This window comes from Eschrichtius robustus, chromosome 16 (genome assembly GCF_028021215.1).
Source record: "Eschrichtius robustus isolate mEscRob2 chromosome 16, mEscRob2.pri, whole genome shotgun sequence".
Taxonomy (NCBI): Eukaryota; Metazoa; Chordata; class Mammalia; order Artiodactyla; family Eschrichtiidae; genus Eschrichtius; species Eschrichtius robustus.
Genome location: NC_090839.1, coordinates 38,212,892 through 38,231,887, shown reverse-complemented (window position 1 = coordinate 38,231,887; position 18,996 = coordinate 38,212,892). Strand labels below are relative to the sequence as shown.

The 18,996-nt window shown below is 37.6% G+C and overlaps 1 protein-coding gene and 1 pseudogene across 1 annotated transcript in view; one reads left to right on the top strand and one right to left on the bottom strand.

Moving 5' to 3' along the window:
• PLCB4 (phospholipase C beta 4) overlaps nucleotides 1-18,996 on the bottom strand; it is a 423,084-nt gene that overhangs the window by 209,171 nt on the left and 194,917 nt on the right. The gene's annotated exons all lie outside the window — the stretch shown is intronic.
• LOC137750383 (large ribosomal subunit protein eL21-like) lies at nucleotides 4,019-4,509 on the top strand (annotated as a pseudogene).

Below are 18,996 nucleotides of genomic sequence, written 5' to 3'. Positions count from 1 at the left end.
GTGACATTTATTAACTTCAAGATAATGACTACCTAATTAAAAGCAGGCTTGCCAATACTTCCATTTTGGCGATAATATTAACACCTTTATTGCTTTTCTCTTTCCTTTTTTCACCCCACAGATCACCCCTCAGTGCCAAAACAGAACAGCATACACTATGGTTCCCACATCAGACACCGGCATCTCTCTCCATCCTCGTCCTGAACTCTGAATTTCCAGCAGAAATGCACTCAAAAGGAAGCTTGGGTGAGGGTAGGGGAAGGCTCTCAGCTGAAGTTCAGACAAAACAATTGTGATGCTAGCCCTCTCTGGAAGAAGCCCTTTTAACAGCCCTAATCTGTGGTTCCTAATTCGCTTCTCTGCCTAATCCGCATTTCTCAAATATTTATGTCCTACAATTGTTGGGAGATCTCGTGAACTGTCAGATTCTTTTTTTTTTTTTTTTAAACATCTTTATTGAAGTATAATTGCCTTACAATGGTGTGTTAGCTTCTGCTTTATAACAAAGTGAATCAGTTATACATATACAATATGTTCCCATTTCTCTTCCCTCTTGCATCTCCCTCCCTCCCACCCTCCCCATCCCACCCCTCTAGGTGGTAACAAAGCACCGAGCTGATCTCCCTGTGCTATGCGGCTGCTTCCCACTAGTTATCTATTTTACATTTGGTAGTGTATATATGTCCATGACACTCTCTTACCCTGTCACATCTCACCCCACCCCCTCCCCATATCCTCAAGTCCATTCTCTAGTAGGTCTGTGTCTTTATTCCCGTCTTGCCACTAGGTTCTTCAACTGTCAGATTCTGATTCAGTAGGTCTGGGGTAGGGCCTAAGAGTCTGCATTTCTAGGTTCCCATGTGATGTTAATGCTGCAGGTTCATGGACCACATTTTCAAGTGCAAGGAACTAGATATTATTTTTGGTGGAAAAGAAAACACAGTGATGGTGAAAGGCTATGTCCCCTGCCCCACATCTACTAAGGTGTCAGTGGTAGTGGTCAATTTTGGAGAGCCCATCAAGCCCACAACTTCTTTGAGAATTATTATCTAACCCATTTCCATGGCATATCAATGGCACCCATATTTGTGCTAGGACCTTACCACTGGCCAGAGTTGACTGGACCAAGGATGGACATACATGTCCTCAAGCTGAGCCAATCAGCTTCTTCCTCTCTTGAGAATTTGGGGTCAGACTTCAGAGGGCCAGTCATGAGTTGCTTGAACCAGGAGATGTAAACATCTGGAACCATCATTGTACCTCATGTGGAAAGAGAATTGGGGACAGAGAAAAATAGCACTGGAGGAGCAGAGATGAGAGAGAACCTGAAAATCAATTGCTGCCTGGATTCTTGAAAGCTTTTTAGTTCCTATTTTCAGTTTCTTACCATGGGATCCCTGGAAACAGCCCTGCATCCTTTTGATAAATTCCCCTTTTTCTTGCTTAAACTAGCTTGAGAGGGAGCCTACAAATCCTAATGCAAAGGGAAGGTAGTTTTACTTTTCATCAGAGAATACACTGTCTGTCCCAGAGGTCAGGATCTTAGAGGAATAAAGAGTTCACATCCATATCCAGTAGTGGTGGGCAATTTCCTGGGGCTACCTGTGACCAATCCTATGACCTTCTGTGAGTCATTTAAAAGGAGCCTTTAATTCCTCTTGAAATGTCAGACAATGTCAACTCTTCAAACTCTTTTAATAATTAAGGCTCTGTTTACTTCAATCTATGTCCTTCTTTCCCATTTCCTTCAACCTTATTATCCTTACATGCCAAGTAAAAAGAAACCCGGCCTATTCCTCCATCACTCCCCCCTAAGCAGGTGACTCACATTCCACCCACAGGAGACAGGTGGCTGGCCCACAGGAGGCATCCGGAAGGTGGGAGCTATGATTTTTATAAGTTCCTCTCTCCACTCTCTCATTCACCTGACTACCTGTTTGATCCTCCCCTCTTGCCTTATCACACTCTTCCTTATTATAATCCTTGTAAATGTCTTTGATCTTCCACTTAAAATAAAAATCCAGTGGTTCTCCTCAGGTGGTACCAGCTCCTGGATTCCTACCTATCCCAAAGACAATTCCTTCCCCCACCCATCCAACCCCGTTCATCCACTTGACCTCAGAAGATACAATTCCACACACACCCCCTTCCATAACCACCAACACATCCCATGTTTCATGATATGTATTAGACTTGGTACCGGTGTAATTCACCTTGACAAGGCTAGCTTATGCCAAATGAGTCATCCATTAGGGGTAAACAGCTTGGCAAAAATAAGCCTTTAACCTTCTGCCTCCTTGAGACAAGAACAGAATCTAGATTCATTTTTGTCCTGAGATGCATGGTTATAGCTCCAAGCCACTTTGCGTTAATGAAGTTTCCACCTTTTCATCTATTGGTGGGTACGGAAATGTACAACCATCTGTTTTCATTCAAGATGTGTCTTTGGACATGTCTTCCACATCCATAAAGACTTCCATTCACCTAATAACAGCTAAGAAAATTGCTATTGATTATGACAAGGTAAACATTTCATTATCTTTTCACTTATGGTATCAATTGTATACTAAAACTCCCCTAGAAGAACATATATGTTCAATCCCAACCTCAATAAAAATGCAACATATTCATTTCCAATTTAAACTCATATTTTTCATTGATTTCTCTAAAATGATCTATTCCAAAGTTATTAAAACTATGCCTATGAAGAATATTCAATGCCATGAAAAAGCACTCCAAATATAATGGTTTTGGGGAAAAAAAACAGAAGACATACACATGATATGTCCAAAGTTTCAAAGTATAGTTTATGTTTATGTCTGGAAATACTAGAAATAAATATAACAAAATATTATTAGTGGTTATGTCTGGATGATAGGATTGAAGTAAATAGTTCATTTCTTCTTTGTAATTTTATGAAGTAAAAAAGATCTTTTCAGGGAATTCCCTGGCAGTGCAGTGGTTAGGACTCGGTGCTTTCACTGCAGTGGCCTAGGTTCAATCCCTGGTGGGGGAACTAAGATCACACAAGCTGCGTGGTGCTCTGCCCCCCACCCCGCAAAAAAGATTCTTTTCAGTGCTCATGAACACGTATAATTAGAGAAAAAAGTAAACATTACCTATATATCATGGCCTACATTCAGAAAATTAAAATGATTCATGCACCTCCTTTGCTTTGACTGTCCTGCGGGAAGTACAGTTCACTACATTAATGTGATTTGCTGACAGGCTTCTTACATTTTGTGTTGGAAAGGAAGCACTGGAGGAAGACGGCTATGTTCTTTCCAAGTGCCTTAGACTGAAAGGATGAGATAAGGAATCAGCTTTAGGGTTGGTTTGAAAGTGATAACACCTGCCTCTTGGACTAATACACTTGGGGTGGGGGAGAAGAAAAATGATGGCTTTAATACTTTTTGTGTAACTTAACCTTTTTTTAAAAAAATTCTAAACATATTGCTTCTTACCTTCTAAGGCAATATGTTCTCTTCCAAAAAAGCCCTAACTGTTCAAACATATTTAAATATTTATTTTATTTCTTCAAGTATTTTCATGAGGAAAAATATAGAAAATGATCACCACTAAGTAAATAAAATTATAATTGCATGATCATCTGCCTCTGAAAATGTATAAAACAAGAAAATATCCTTCCAATCAGACTTATGAGAGATAAGCGATGTTACCAGTTACTGACTATGCATACGTTCGTGTGTATACATACATATATCATGTCTATGTGTATGGCAGCATATACATGTATATGTATGTGTACATGCATAGTTATAAAGTAGATATACAAACATACATGTTTTTAAGAAAAATTAAAATGACATCAAGTTTTACATACTTCTTTGCAGTTTGCATTTTTTGGAACACATAAAACACATTTCTCAAAGGGAACAATTAATTCCAATAGCATAGCCATTTTAAAATTTAATACTGCCAAATTACCCAAACAAACAAACAAAAAAAACTATACAAGATATCCTGCCTTTTGGCCGGAACCGCCATCTTCCAGTAATTCGCCAAAAAGACCAACACAAAGGGAAAGAAGAGGGGCACCCGCTACATGTTCTCTAGGCCTTTTAAAGAACATGGAGTTGTTCCTTTGGCCACATACATGCGAATCTACAAGAAAGGTGATATTGTTGATATCAAGGGAATGGGCACTGTTCAAAAAGGAATGCCCCACAAATGTTACCAGGGCAAAACTGGGAGAGTCTACAATGTTACCCAGCAGGCTTTTGGCATCATTGTAAACAAACAAGTTAAGGGCAAGATTCTTGCCAAGAGAATTAACGTGTGTATCAGGCATATTAAGCACTCTAAGAGCTGAGACAGATTCCTGAAACGGGTGAAGGAAAATGATCAGAAAAAGAAGGAAGCCAAAGAGAAAGGTACTTGGGTTCAACTGAAGCGCCAGCCTGCCCCACCCAGAGAAGCACACTTCGTGAGAACCAATGGAAAAGAGCCTGACTGTTGGAGCCCAATCCCTATGAATTCATGGTATGATGGATGTAAAGAAAATAAAAGACCTGGACTGTAAAAAAAAAAGATATCCTCCACTTAAAAACTTTCTTGAAAGGCATATGATTATTTTTATTATGAGGACAATAGTAAAAATTAAAATTAAAACAGTCCAGGAGCTTGGGGTGGGAGGGAGAAATGCCTTCAATGTAAATGGTGGGTTGTTTTGGCTTCTTTGTTTCCTTAAACTGGGTGGTGATTAAGAATATTTATTATCTCGTTCTTCCTCATGCTTTTCATATATTTTACAAATATCCTTTTGAAACTGCTCAATATTTAATAAAAATAATTTTCTAAAAGATATAAAAGTATAAGACAAAAAGGCTTCCTTTCCCATCACACCAGTCCACTCCCACAATGGTACAAATAAATTGATCACTTCTGATTTCAACTTTTCTAGTCTACCTCTATACCTCTCTAGAGGCAGGACTATTCAATAGAACTCTAGCGAACCACATATGTAATTTTAAATTTTCTAGTAATACTCACATTAAAAACAACAACAAGAAAATGGTAAAATTAATTTTAGCAATATATTATTTAAATAGACTGAAAATACTATCAGTTCAACATTATTCAATATTAAAAATGACTGAGGGGGTTTCCCTGGTGGCGCGGTGGTTGAGAATCTGCCTGCCAATGCAGGGGACACGGGTTCGAGCCCTGGTCTGGGAAGATCCCACACGCCGCGGAGCAACTAGGCCCGTGAGCCACAACGACTGAGCCTGCGCGTCTGGAGCCTGTGCTCCGCAACAAGAGAGGCCGTGATAATGAGAGGCCCGCGCACCGCGATGAAGAGTGGCCCCCACTTGCCACAACTAGAGAAAGGCCTCGCACAGAAACGAAGACCCAACACAGCCATAAATAAATAAATAAATAAATAAAATTAAAAAAAAAAATGACTGAGGTATTTTAACATTCGTTTTTTTCATACTAAGTCTTGGGAATCTGATGTGTATTTTCCTTACAGCACATCTCAATTTGGGTGAGCTGCATTTCAATGGCTCAATAACCCCGCCTGGCCAGTAGCTACTGAATTGGAAAGTGTACCTCCAGATAGTATGCTCAAACCCCTATTTCTTGATTTGTTAAGTTGAAAATTATCATTTGACTCCACAGTATGCTATTCCCTTTTTTTTCCTTCTCTTCACCACCACTAATATTATATAATATTTTGTTTTTCAATTGATCTGTAGACAGTTTAAACCTCTCTTCTTAACTCACCAAACTGAGGCAGTGTTATCTCGCTCTCTTTGTAAAATGAGGGATTAGGGTCCCTCTGTCTCCTTTCACCTTCTTCCCCTTTCCACCTCCCAACTTTTCTCTAGCAAACTACTACTCTCACATTGTCAAAGTTTTATCATTTATACCATGTTCTGTACTATAACTTTTTTACACAGTGACGTTTGTAAATTGCAAAATGAACAGCATTTACAATATGAAAATTACATGGTAACTACTCTCTGCAGAAACAAATTGTGCGTGTGAAGGAAGAGAAGGCCATACAACACTGCTCTAATCGGTGCTGCTCCAAGAAGCAGAACAAAAACTGAGTCGAGAAGGGCTCGACTTAAATACTCTGTTAACTGAGAACATGCAGCTTTATCACACTTTCTCTTATAGAAATTTCATTTGCTTTTAGGATTTTAGAGCTCCCTAAAAATCCTATTCTGCTTTTGACAGCACTTTTTTTTTTTTTTTTCTTTTAAACATCTGCCAAAGAGCTACTGTCTTGGGGTTTCTTGTTTTTTGTATTAGTTTAGTTTATCCACCTATCCTTGGAACCCACATTTCTCTCTTTTATTTTGCTGCATTAATTCTTTTAGGAATGGCCTGGGGGTGAGCAAATGTTTTAGTTCTTACTTGTCTTAAAATGCTTTTATTTTCCCTTCATACTGAATTTGCAGTTTGTTGGGAACAGAATCAAAATTCCTACCAAACCAAGAAGGTATCATTCTCTTGTCCTCTAGAAATCTTCTCTGTGGTCAATTCCCTATCCCACTCCCATTTCTGGAATCTTTTAGGATCCTCTCCTGCTCCTTGGTGTTCTGAAATATCAGGAAAATGTGTTTAATTACCGATCCACTCATACGCTTACTCAACCTACTTTGCACTCAGAGGGCCTTTGTTGTCTGAAGATTTGGAAAAGTTAAAAATGTGTGTGTGTATGTGTCTTTTATTTCCTCCAATTTTTTTTCAATTTTCTCTTTCCAGACCCTCTATAAGAAAATGTAGGACCACTATCATGTCTCATCTCTTCACTCATATTTTCCAACTCTTTGTTCTTTCGCTCCGTTTTTCTGGAAGGTTTCTTCATCTTTTCACTATACTATTATTTTTTAAGTCAACAATTACACTTTAATTTCCAAGAATCCCTTCTTGGTCTTGAACTACTCCTCTTCCATAGGAGTCTGTTCTTAACTATCCCTCATGATAAAATTTGGAATTATTTTAAGGATTTATCTCTTCTCATTTATTTCTGTTTCTTCTGGCTCAGTTGGTAGGTTTGTTCACATTGATCCTTCTCTTTTAGCTGTCTGTTTCTCATCAGTATCTGCTGATTCTAGTTCGTTTGATCATGTTAATGAATGATCTGGACGTCACAGAGTAATCCAGATTCAAATAGTTACCAACATGGCTTCTTCTTCATTTCTCCTCATCAAATTGCAGACCATTCCATTTCTGGTCACTTCTGAAATAGTTCTTGCTGGTCACTTAATTCTGGATTCCCTAAGAACCATGAACTATTTGGGCTAAAAACTGGATTTTCTTGCTGCAGTTTTCAAAAGTAGAGCAGATGAGGGTCTGATGGGCATTATTTCAAAATTAGGCTTTATCTGACAGATCAAAGGTCATTGTTTTAACTTAGTCATAATGGCTACATTGAAACAGATTCTAGAATCAATTCAGTGTTACAGAACTTAGTTGAAGAAAAATTAATTTCACTTACATTTAAGGTCTAAACAAATCAATAAATGAATATATTTATTTTCATGCTATTCCCAATTGTACCATTTTAGGATAGCCTACTAAAGCAAAGAGACATTTGAAATTGTGTGGGTACCTCTATCCTTTCTTATTACAGTAGCTTATGCCAAAAAAAAAAAAAACAAAAAACGAACAAGTAAGTGCCCTGTGTCCAGAAAGACAATAAATACCACCTCAGACGGGAGGGTAAATATCCCAAGACACTCTGTATGACGGACTCTAGGTCCATCCACCTCACTACAAATAACTCAGTTTTGTTTCTTTTTATGGCTGAGTAATATTCCATTGTATATATGCATCACATCTTCTTTATCCATTCATCTGTCAATGGACACTTATGTTGCTTCCATGTCCTGGCTATTGTAAATAGTGCTGCAATGAACACTGTGGTACATGACTCTTTTTGAATTATGGTTTTCTCAGGGTATAGGCCCAGTAGTGGTAAGTCAGAAAGAGAAAAACAAATACCATATGCTAACACATATATATGGAATCTAAAAAAAAAAAAAAAAAGGTTCTGATGAACCTAGGATCAGGACAGGAATAAAGACACAGACATAGAGAATGGACTTGAGGACACGGGGAGGGGGAAGGGTAAGCTGGGACGAAGTAAGAGAGTAACATTGACATATATACACTGCCAAATGTAAAATAGATAGCTAGTGAGAAGCAGCTGCGTAGCACAGGGAGATCAGCTCATGCTTTGTGACCACCTAGAGGGATGGGATAGGGAGGGTGGGAGGGAGATGCAAGAGGGAGGTGATATGGGGGTATATGTATACATATAGCTGATTCACTTTGTTATACAGCAGAAACTAACACAACATTGTAAAGCAATTATACTCCAATAAAGATGTTAAAAAAAAAAAAAAATCCCAAGACACACAAGTAAAAACTAAAATGGTCTCCACGTGCCTATCTAATTGCTTTTCTCTCAGACTTGTAGCAGAGCCATAGTTAAGAAAGTTACTGAGTGACTGTTTTATCTTAAAGCTCTCTGAGTTCACCATGCAGTGCCATGAAATTCTGCTCTACTGTGCAATCGTCCCCCATGAGAACAAAGACTTGCTTACAAGGCTGAATGTGTAAGCTGCCTTCCACTGATTTCAACCTCAGTCTTTCCTCAAACCTTGCAAACACACATACTAAGGGTCCCATCTAAACAAAATCCTCCAACACTAAAATCCTCAGGAAAGTTTATTTCTGAAAAATCCATTCTCAAGTGATTATACATTCATATTACACAACATTTACATTTTAAAAATGTGAATCATGTTATTTAATTTTCCAACTCAGATGGAAAACACTGCTAACACTGGTGATACTTAAAAAGATATGTTGCCCAGGAGAGAAGACTATAAAATGTTAAATATCTGTAATGAAATGTAACAGCTACCAAAACAAGAACAGATGCCTCAGCAGATGGTGCAACTTGTCCACCCAATATCTTTTCTCCCTATTTCAGTGGGTAATGAAAACGAACCCAACTAAAAATACTTGCTTCCAGAGGCTTCCTTACAATTAGTGGTAGCTTTGTGACCCTGTTTAGTCCAGTGATAGATTAAATGTTGAGACTTGGGGATAAGTTTCTGCTTTTCTAATATAGATACAATGTTCCCCACTTCCTTTTTTTGCTTTCTGCTGGGAGTGTGTATGTGACACCTGGAGGTACAGCACCCATTTTGCAACCATGAGGCAATGATCATCAGGAAGAAGGCATATCAACTAAGGATGGTAGAGAATGAATATGGAGAGAGGCTGGATTTCTGAGGGAACCACTTAGCTTGAACCAGCCCTGTACTACCTACCACTGAACTTACTGTTATGTGGGGCAGATATGAACCTATTTGTCTGGTTCACAGCACTCATTCTTGACTAAGGCACTGGCAATACCTGAACTTTAGTTGGCCCTCCAGTCATGCGTATACAAAGACTTTAGTGCTTGACCAAAACAGAGGTGACTTTCTCTTCTGTGATATTTCCTTTAAATCTTAGATACAGGCCCATGGCCCCTTACCAAAATCCTTTGGGGTCTGATATGTTTCAATGTCAGAAAGGTAATATGGTGCATATATAATACATTATGCAATAGTCCCATCAAATCTAGCCATCACCCTTAAGTCCAGGGGTTGACAGACTATGGACAGTGGTCAAAGTCCAACCTGCCCTCTATTTTTGTAAATAAAGTTTTATTGGAACACAGCCATGACTTCATTTACATACTGTCTCTGGCTGCTTTTGTGCCAGTCACGACGGCAGAGTTGAGTAGTTGACAAAGTGACAGTATGATTCACAAAGCCTAAAATATTTACTATCTAGATCTTTAGAGAAAAAGTTTGTGGATCCCTAGCAAATACACCAGTATTTATGCAGTGAGACCTATAGCTATTCACCCAAAGTGGGATAAATAAAGACTATATATAACCTCCTGTTGGTTTAGGCATAATTTTGCCACTAAATTTATGCCAAACTTATGGGAAAACTAAATTTCAAAGCTTTAATGCTTTCAGAATTATGGAAAAAGGGACTGAGGAGCAATTTGTCAGGCTGATCGAATCCACCATGGAGCGGTCAGCTCGCTGGCCAGTGCTTTAACGTCTCATAGCCCAGAAAGCTTAAAAAGTCCTATTGCTTGAGAGCCCTAAGAAATAAAGAGGCAGCATACTACAGTGAAAAGAACACCAGCTGTTGAGTAAGATGAATGGTTTCTAATCTTACATTCTGGTGATTTGGAGTATATATTGTTCTTCTCTGAGTCTCCATTTTCAAATCTGTGGAATGGAACCAAAATGTTACTGACTCTGCCCAGGGCCACAGAAGATGGTAAGATTATTTGTCAAAGTGCTATGAACAAGGCAAGACACAACACACCCATGTGTTACATATATTATTGGGCAAATTGGATATACTTCATTATATATGCTGGCATAAATGTGTATTTTATTAGATATAATGTATATTTAATTATTAGCTTTTCCTCTTTTACTGAACAGAGTGTTTGATTGCAGAAAAGTCAAAGTTTTTCCAGTCCTCCAAAATGTCTGGGGTTCCTCATGATATTTCTTAATTCTAATACAAGGAAGCTAACATTATACTTTTAATATTTTGCTGTTCTATACATAATTTGAGTCATATGGACCATATTTCTCAGGGAGCTTCTTTGAATAGTTCATTTCTAACGACTATTCAAAAATTTCATGGGGACTTTACCATATTAATTTTTTATTAATTAATTTTATGCATTTAATTTTTTATGCATTTTAATTTTAGAAAAAATACATAAATGTGATAGATTTTTAAATGACTTTTAAAAATATTTTTGATCTTACAATTTTAAATTTCAAAAATCAGATTTTTCTAAACTAAGACTTTTTAAATCATGGAGTTTACACAGTTAAAATACTGATTTACTTTCAAACGTAACAGTAAGAATTGCTATTATTGCTTAACTCCTATATTTCTCCAAGTGCTCAGTCTTCACATACTTGTTTACACAATCTCGAATAAAAACATTTATACTTTAATAATAATTTCCAGAAGCTGATAGGATTCTCTTAATATTTAAGTAAATAAATACTACCTAATACATAGCTGTTTTATTACATAGCCTAAATGCTGCATGGCCTAAATTTTAGAGAAGTCCTTTTGTTAGATTTGACAGCAATTACTCATCGTGGAAATGTATCCTGTACAGAAGCTCTTCTACCAAGAAACGGGTTAGATTTCAAAAGGCTGTCAATCAGCCCCTTTGTTCATGAGTCCACATGACCACGACAGTGCCTCTTAGAGCTGGGCAAGCTGAATATGCTTTTGTTTTAAAGTGGCTTTGTCTGTACTAATGAGAGCCTCCCAGGTGAAGGTTCCTAGTAGAGAAGCACCTATTTTTTTCCAAGTCTGTGCTGCTAAAGTTCCCTCCTCAGAAGACAAGCTCAGGTAGTATAGTTTGCAATGGAGGCATGTAAATATGCAAGCCTATGTTTTGAGGTCTGTGTACATTTTGAGTCTCCAGGAACCCAGAGAAGGGTACATGAGCAGCTTACAAGGTACCCAAATATGGCCATAAAAATCACATCTCAGTTAGAGCTCATAGATTCAGAGCTGCTTTAAATGAGTAGACTTCATACCCACCTCATTTGAGCTCATTATCAATGAGAAGGCAAAACAAAATCAAGTAAACAAAGGCGGAATTATGAGCACCTAAAGGAAATTAATTCTGGAAATGTATAAGGTGGGAAGTGTAAGAACTAAGAAAAGGACACTGTGGATGAAACACTGAGGCAGAGGCAATGAATAACACGACAACAAAGAAGCAAGATGCATCTTCACTAGGGCTGGAGCAGAGGTAAGGAGCTGGAAGAAAAGGCAGCCCTTGATGGGCTTCCAGATCAGGTTTGAATACGGATCAGCACAGCCTAATGTGTCAGCTACCTGGGAGAATAAGGAAGGTAAGCTATGGTGAAACTGTTGACTGGGAAACAGAGGAAAGAGTTAGCCAGATTGAATGGAGAAAAGAGACCAAGAGAGTGTGACCCAAGCAAGTATAGCAGATACCAGCCAGACACCAATCCCTACAGAAAATATCCACAGAACAAGGGAAGCAAATATGGAAACCACTCTTGGTTACTTAAGAACTTCCTCTACCATAGTGCTGGGGTTGCAATGTGTCTGAATTGAGGGGATGAATCAGGATTGGTCTAGACCAGCAGTTCTCAAACTTGGCTGCATATTGGAATAACCCAGAAAGCTTCAATAAAATATTGATGTCTGGACCCCATAGAAAGTCTGATTCCAAGGTTCTCGTGTGGGGTGTAAGCAACAGTATTTTCTAAAGTTCCCACAGTCATTTTAAATCCTAGCCAAAGTTGAGAACAGCTTAAGCTTTAATGTGCATTAAATTAAATTAAAATATAGATTTTGACTGAATAGATCTAGGGTGGGACCCAAGATTCAGCAGTTCTAACAAGCTCTCAGAAAATGCTGTCACTGCTGGTCGCTGGACCATGTTTTGCGTAGCGAGGGCCTAGTCCTGCCTTGTCCAATACAACAGCGACCAGCCACTTGAAACGTGACTGATGTGACTGAGGAACCAAATTTTTAATTTAATTTAAATTAAATTAAATTTAAAATCTGAAACATGATTTGATTATTGGAAAATATTTAATTATGCATTAAGCAATTTGGTGAACACCTTTTCAATTGATATCTAAATACAGATCAAACATCTCTAATGAAAATTTAGCATCTGAATTGAAATGTAGTATAAGCATAAAATATGGACTCGATTTCAAAGATTTAGTATGAAATAAAGAAAATAAAATATCTCATTGGCAATTTTTTTATATTGCTTACATGTTGAAATGATAATGGCCTAGATATACTGGGTTAAATAAAACATTATTAAATTTAATTTTACCTGTTTTTCTTTTCTTTTTTTAAAAATGTGGCTACTAGAAAATTTTAAATTATATATATGGCTAGCTTTATATTTTTTTTGGACAGCACTGGTCAAGAACAAAGGCGATTGAGGCTTTCCTGTTACATGTTGTCAGTAATTGATCTAATGCATGAATATGTAACACAGATCTAGCTGATGAGAACCAAGGGGAAGCAGTAGCAGGCTTCCTGAGGAAGAAATTATTTCTTAATAAAAAAAGAAAGCCTGGGAGTTCCCTGGTGGTCTAGTGGTTAGGATTCTGCACTTTCACTGACATGCACCGGGTTCAATCCCTGGTCAGGGAACTGAGATCCCGCAAGACTTGCGGGGCAGCCAAAATTAAAAAAAAAAAGCCACATAAGAAAAAGTCCTTGGTCCCTGCCTCCTTCCATGCCTAATTTGCCCCTGTCTCCTTCTAGCTGTATTTCAATGCAGCTAAGAGAGGATAAAATGCATAGAGTTGGCAGCCATTTTACCACCATGAGGAAACAGGACCCTGGGTCCTAAATACTCCTTAGGGTTGCAAATCAAAATAGGACCCTCCATCTTTGAATTTATTATTAGATTAAAAAAATAATGCCCTTATTGTTTGAATCAGTGCTCCTTAAATGTTACTGTGCATTTGAATTACCTGAGGATCTTATTAAAATATAGATTCCCTTTCAGCAAATCTAGGGTAGGACCTGAAAGTCCAGATTTCTAACAGGCTCCCAGGTGGCATCTATATAGCTGATACAAGGACTGCACTTTCATTAGCAAGAGCTCAAACCGAAATTACTTAGATACTCTAGTACTTGCTGATGAAAGCATTCCTAATGGACACAGGAGGCAAAGCCAATTTCTGCCCATTAACAACAGCTCCATTTACAAACTGGCTGGCAGCATAATCATGTCAGACCAACTGGGGTCAGAGGATCTAGGAATTTTGTAGCTTTCCCAAAAAAACAATAACTATTATGGGAGCATGAGGGCAGAGAGCAAGGGTCCTGTGGTCATGTGAGTTTGGAAGATGCTGGGGTAAAAGAAGTTAAGACATTTCTCTACTATTGGGCTTTGCATGCATAGTCACTGCTATGGCGGTACATGTTTTAATTTTGAAAATACTGTTAATTACACTTGATTACAAAATACTTTCTTTTCACAGAGAATATCATTAGAGTAACATACCACAGAAAACACTTTGTGAATTGCTGCATTATTCAGATCATGAGTTAAAAGAAACAGCAAGGCCTATAAGCCTTGATGCCTGAGAAAATGTAGTTTGTGTGGTACTAAATGTATAAGAAGCATGGAGTTTGGAGTGAAGTAATCTAGATTCAAATCACTCACTGTATCACACACATCACAAGTCAGCTGTGTGAGGATGGACAAGTTTGTTATACTCTGTGGCTAGACTTCTTCACCCATAAGGCAGGAGAAGAATGCCTGCCTACATCATAGAACTATGGTAAGAATAATGCATGTTCACACTTTTCAAAATGACACTTCTTGGATGTGGAACAGCATTAAAACTTTACACACACACACACACACACACACACACACATATATATATATATATAACATTATATATATATGTATATATATATAATATATTTAGAAATACACAAATACATCATGAAGTAGAATGTATAACTCACATGTAGGCTAAAGGTATCTGGGAGAAAATCTAGGCTACCTGGACATGTTGGGGAAATCATTCACTCTCCTCTGCTCTTAAGTGTATTTCATAGACTAGCTGCACATATTTGAAAGTACTTTAAAGCCAAAGCTCTTAGAGCTTGAGGAAGCCTTGGGTACCACTTGGCCAGTGCAGGCTAGCTACTCAGCAGGTCTCCCCACAAGGGCATCCATCCCACAGTTTGGCCACCACTTTCCAAAATTTGCAGGTTCAGATGTGAGAGGTTAGGATGCCCAGAGTTCATAAGGCCTCAAAGAACTGACTCTGTTTAAAAAACTAAAAGACATTAAAGGATTTTTTAATGCCAAAATATTAGAGTGAGAAAAATTGTAATAACTCTTAAGTGGATCATATCCTTTGACCAGTGATATTATTTAATGCTTAGAGACAATGATGTGTTTGAAGAAACTGTTCTTTGCAAGTAGTACTGATGATAATCTGTCCATTTTTGCCTGTTTCCTTTCTCTATACTTCTATAATTGACTTCCTCCCTTCTAATCATTTTTGAATAAAGTTTTACACAGAATCATTCATTTGCTCAAAAAATATTTACCTGGTTCTTTCAATGTTGCTGTGTGCTGAGAACACAAATATGATGTAGACATGGTCCTGTCTAGTCCAGGGGTAAAAAGAGGAGAGATAAAGTATGTATATGAATAATAGCAAGTTGAGACAGTGTGTCACTGAAACCTTACGAAAAGCACATGGATCATTTCTGGTTTAGGGAATGTGGTAGGCAGGATAATAGCTTCTTCCTAATGCTCAGAATCTGTGAATATGTTATGTCATAGGCAAAGGAGAATTATAGGCAAAGGTTGCAGTGTCATTAAGATTGCTATTCCACTGATCGTAACATAAAGAGACTATCCTAGATTATCCCGGTGGACCTAATATAATCACAAAGGTCCTTAAATGAGGAAGAAGGAGGCAGAAGAGTAAGAAACACATGACACTGTGAGAAAGACTCCACAGGCCATTGACGATTTTGAAGATGGAAGGGGGCCACCAGCCAAGGAATGCAGGCGACCTCTAGAAGCTGGAAAAGGCAAGGAACAGATCCTCCCCAGAGCCTTCAGAAGGCACAGTCAGCCAACACCTTGATTTTAGCACATTGAGACCCATTTTAGACTTCTGACCTCCAAAATTGAAAGATAAGAATAAGTCTGTGTTGTTTTAAGCCACTAACTTCGTGGTAATATTCTACAATAGCAATAAGAAATTAATACATGGAATTTGAGAAAACTCTGTGAAGGAACCAGCCTGGTAGGTTGTAAGAAATTTGAAGACATAGTTGTGATTCTTAACAAATTAAAAATAAATATATAGTTCTCAAAGTGTTAAAGGATTCACTAGGTCAGATTTAAATTTTCCACCCAATGAAACAGAAAACAAAAGTAAATAACACAAACGCGTTATACCACTTTTACTAAATTAGTCTAACATAAAAGACAGCCCTTTTTATATTTAATGACATGCACAAGAGATGCCAAAATTAATCATCAAAAAACTACATACTCTGAAATCTTCAAGTGATTACCAAACTTTATCCCTAACGTTGCAAACTATCCCCTTATCTCACCCATATTCGAGAAACTATTCAAATTAACATAGCATATTAAAAGATTTCCAAATTTGGTATTAGTTTCAACCAAATCAGAAAGCCTCAAGGTCACATAGCCTCATCCACCAGAGGGCAGACAACAGAAGCAAGAAGAACTACAATCCTGCAGCCTGTGGAATAAAAACCACATTCACAGAAAGATAGACAAGATAAAGAGGCAAAGGGCTATGTACCAGATGAAGGAATAAGATAAAACCCCAGAAAAACAACTAAATGAAGTGGAGATAGGCAACCTTCCAGAAAAAAGAATTCAGAATAATGATAGTGAAGATGATCCAGGACCTCAGAAAAAGAATGGAGGCAAAGATCAAGAAGATGCAAGAAATGTTTAACAAAGACCTAGAAGAATTAAAGAACAAACAAACAGAGAGGGACAATACAATAACTGAAATGAAAAATACACTAGAAGAAATCATTAGCAGAATAACTGAGGCAGAAGAACGGATAAGTGACCTGGAAGATAGAATGGTGGAATTCACTGCTGCAGAACAGAATAAAGAAAAAAGAAGAAAAAGAAATGAAGACACACTAAGAGACCTCTGGGACAACATTAAACACAACAATATTCGCATTATAGGGGTCCCAGAAGGAGAAGAGAGAGAGAAAGGACCTGAGAAAATATTTGAAGAGGTTACAGTCGAAAACTTCCCTAACATGATAAAGGAAATAGCCTCCCATGTCCAGGAAGCGCAGAGAGCCCCATACAGGATAAACCCAAGGAGAAATACACCCGGACACATAGTAATCAAAGTGGCAAAAATTAAAGACAAAAAATTATTGAAAGCAGCAAGGGAAAAACGACAAATAACATACATGGGAACTCCCATAAGGTTAAAAGCTGATTTCTCAGCAGAAACTCTACAAGCCAGAAGGGAGTGGCATGATATACTTAAAGTGATGAAAGGGAAGAAGCTACAACCAAGATCACTCTACCCGGCAAGGATCTCATTCAGATTCGATGGAGAAATCAAAAGCTTTACAGACAAGCAAAAGCTAAGAGAATTCAGCACCACCAAACCAGCTCTACAACAAATGCTGAAGGAACTTCTCTAAGTGGGAAACACAAGAGAAGAAAGGGACCTACAAAAACAAACCCAAAACAATTAAGAAAATGGTAATAGAAACATACATATTGATAATTACCTTAAACATGAATGGATTAAATGCTCCAAGAAAAAGGCAGAGGCTTGCTGAGTGGATACAAAAACAGGACCATATATATGCTGTCTACAAGAGACCAACTTCAGACCTAGGGACATATACAGACTGAAAGTGAGGGGATGGAAAAAGATATTCCATGCAAATGGAAATCAAAAGAAAACTGGAGTAGCAATACGCATATCAGATAAAATAGACTTTAAAATACAGAATGTTACAGAATGTTACAAGAGACAAGGAAGGACACTACATAATGATCAAGAAGAAGATATAACAATTATAAATATGTATGTACCCAACATAGGAGCACCTCAATACATAAAGCAACTGCTAACAGCTATAAAAGAGGAAATCGACAGTAACACAATAATAATGGGGGACTTTAATAACTCACTTACACCAATGGACAGATCATCCAAACAGAAAATTAATATGGAAACACAAGCTTTAAATGACACAATAGACCAGATAGATTTAATTGATATTTATAGGACATTCCATCCAAAATCAGCAAATTACACTTTCTTCTCAAGTGCGCACGGAACATTCTCCAGGACAGATCACATCTTGGGTCACAAATCAAGCCTCAGTAAATTTAAGAAAAGTGAAATCATATCAAGCATCTTTTCTGACCACAAAGCTATGAGATTAGAAATGAATTACAGGGAAAAAAATGTAAAAGCCACAAACACATGGAGGTTAAACAATACATTACTAAATAACCAAGAGATCACTGAAGAAATCAAAGAGGAAATCAAAAAATACCTAGAGACAAATGACGATGAAAACAAAACAATCCAAAACCTATGGGATGCAACAAAAGCAATTCTAAGAGGGAAGTTTATAGCTATACAAGGCTACCTCAAGAGACAAGAAAAATCTCAAAAAAATCTAACCTTACACCTTAAGGAACTAGAGAAAGAAGAACAAACAAAACCCAAAGTTAGCAGAAGGAAAGAAATCATAAAGATCAGAGCAGAAATAAATGAAATAGAAACAAAGAAAACAATAGCAAAGATCAATAAAACTAAAAGCTGGTTCTTTGAGAAGATAAACAAAATTGATAAGCCATTAGCCAGACTCATCAAGAAAAAGAGGGAGAGGACTCAAATCAATAAAATCAGAAATGAAAAAGGAGAAGTTACAACAGACACCGCAGAAATACAAAGCATCCTAAGAGACTACTACAAGCAACTTTATGCCAATAAAATGGACAACCTGGAAGAAATGGACAAATTCTTAGAAAGGTATAACCTTCCAAGACTGAATCAGGAAGAAACAGAAAATATGAACAGACCAATCACAAGTAATGAAATTGAAACTGTGATTAAAAATCTTCCAACAAACAAAAGTCCAGGACCAGATGGCTTCACAGGTGAATTCTATCAAACATTTAGAGAAGAGCTAACACCCATCCTTCTCAAACTCTTCCAAAAAACTGCAGAGGAAGGAACACTCCCAAACTCATTCTATGAGGCCACCATCACCTGATACCAAAACCAGACAAAGATACGACAAAAACAGAAAATTACAGACCAATATCACTGATGAATATAGATGCAAAACTCCTCAACAAAATACTAGCAAACA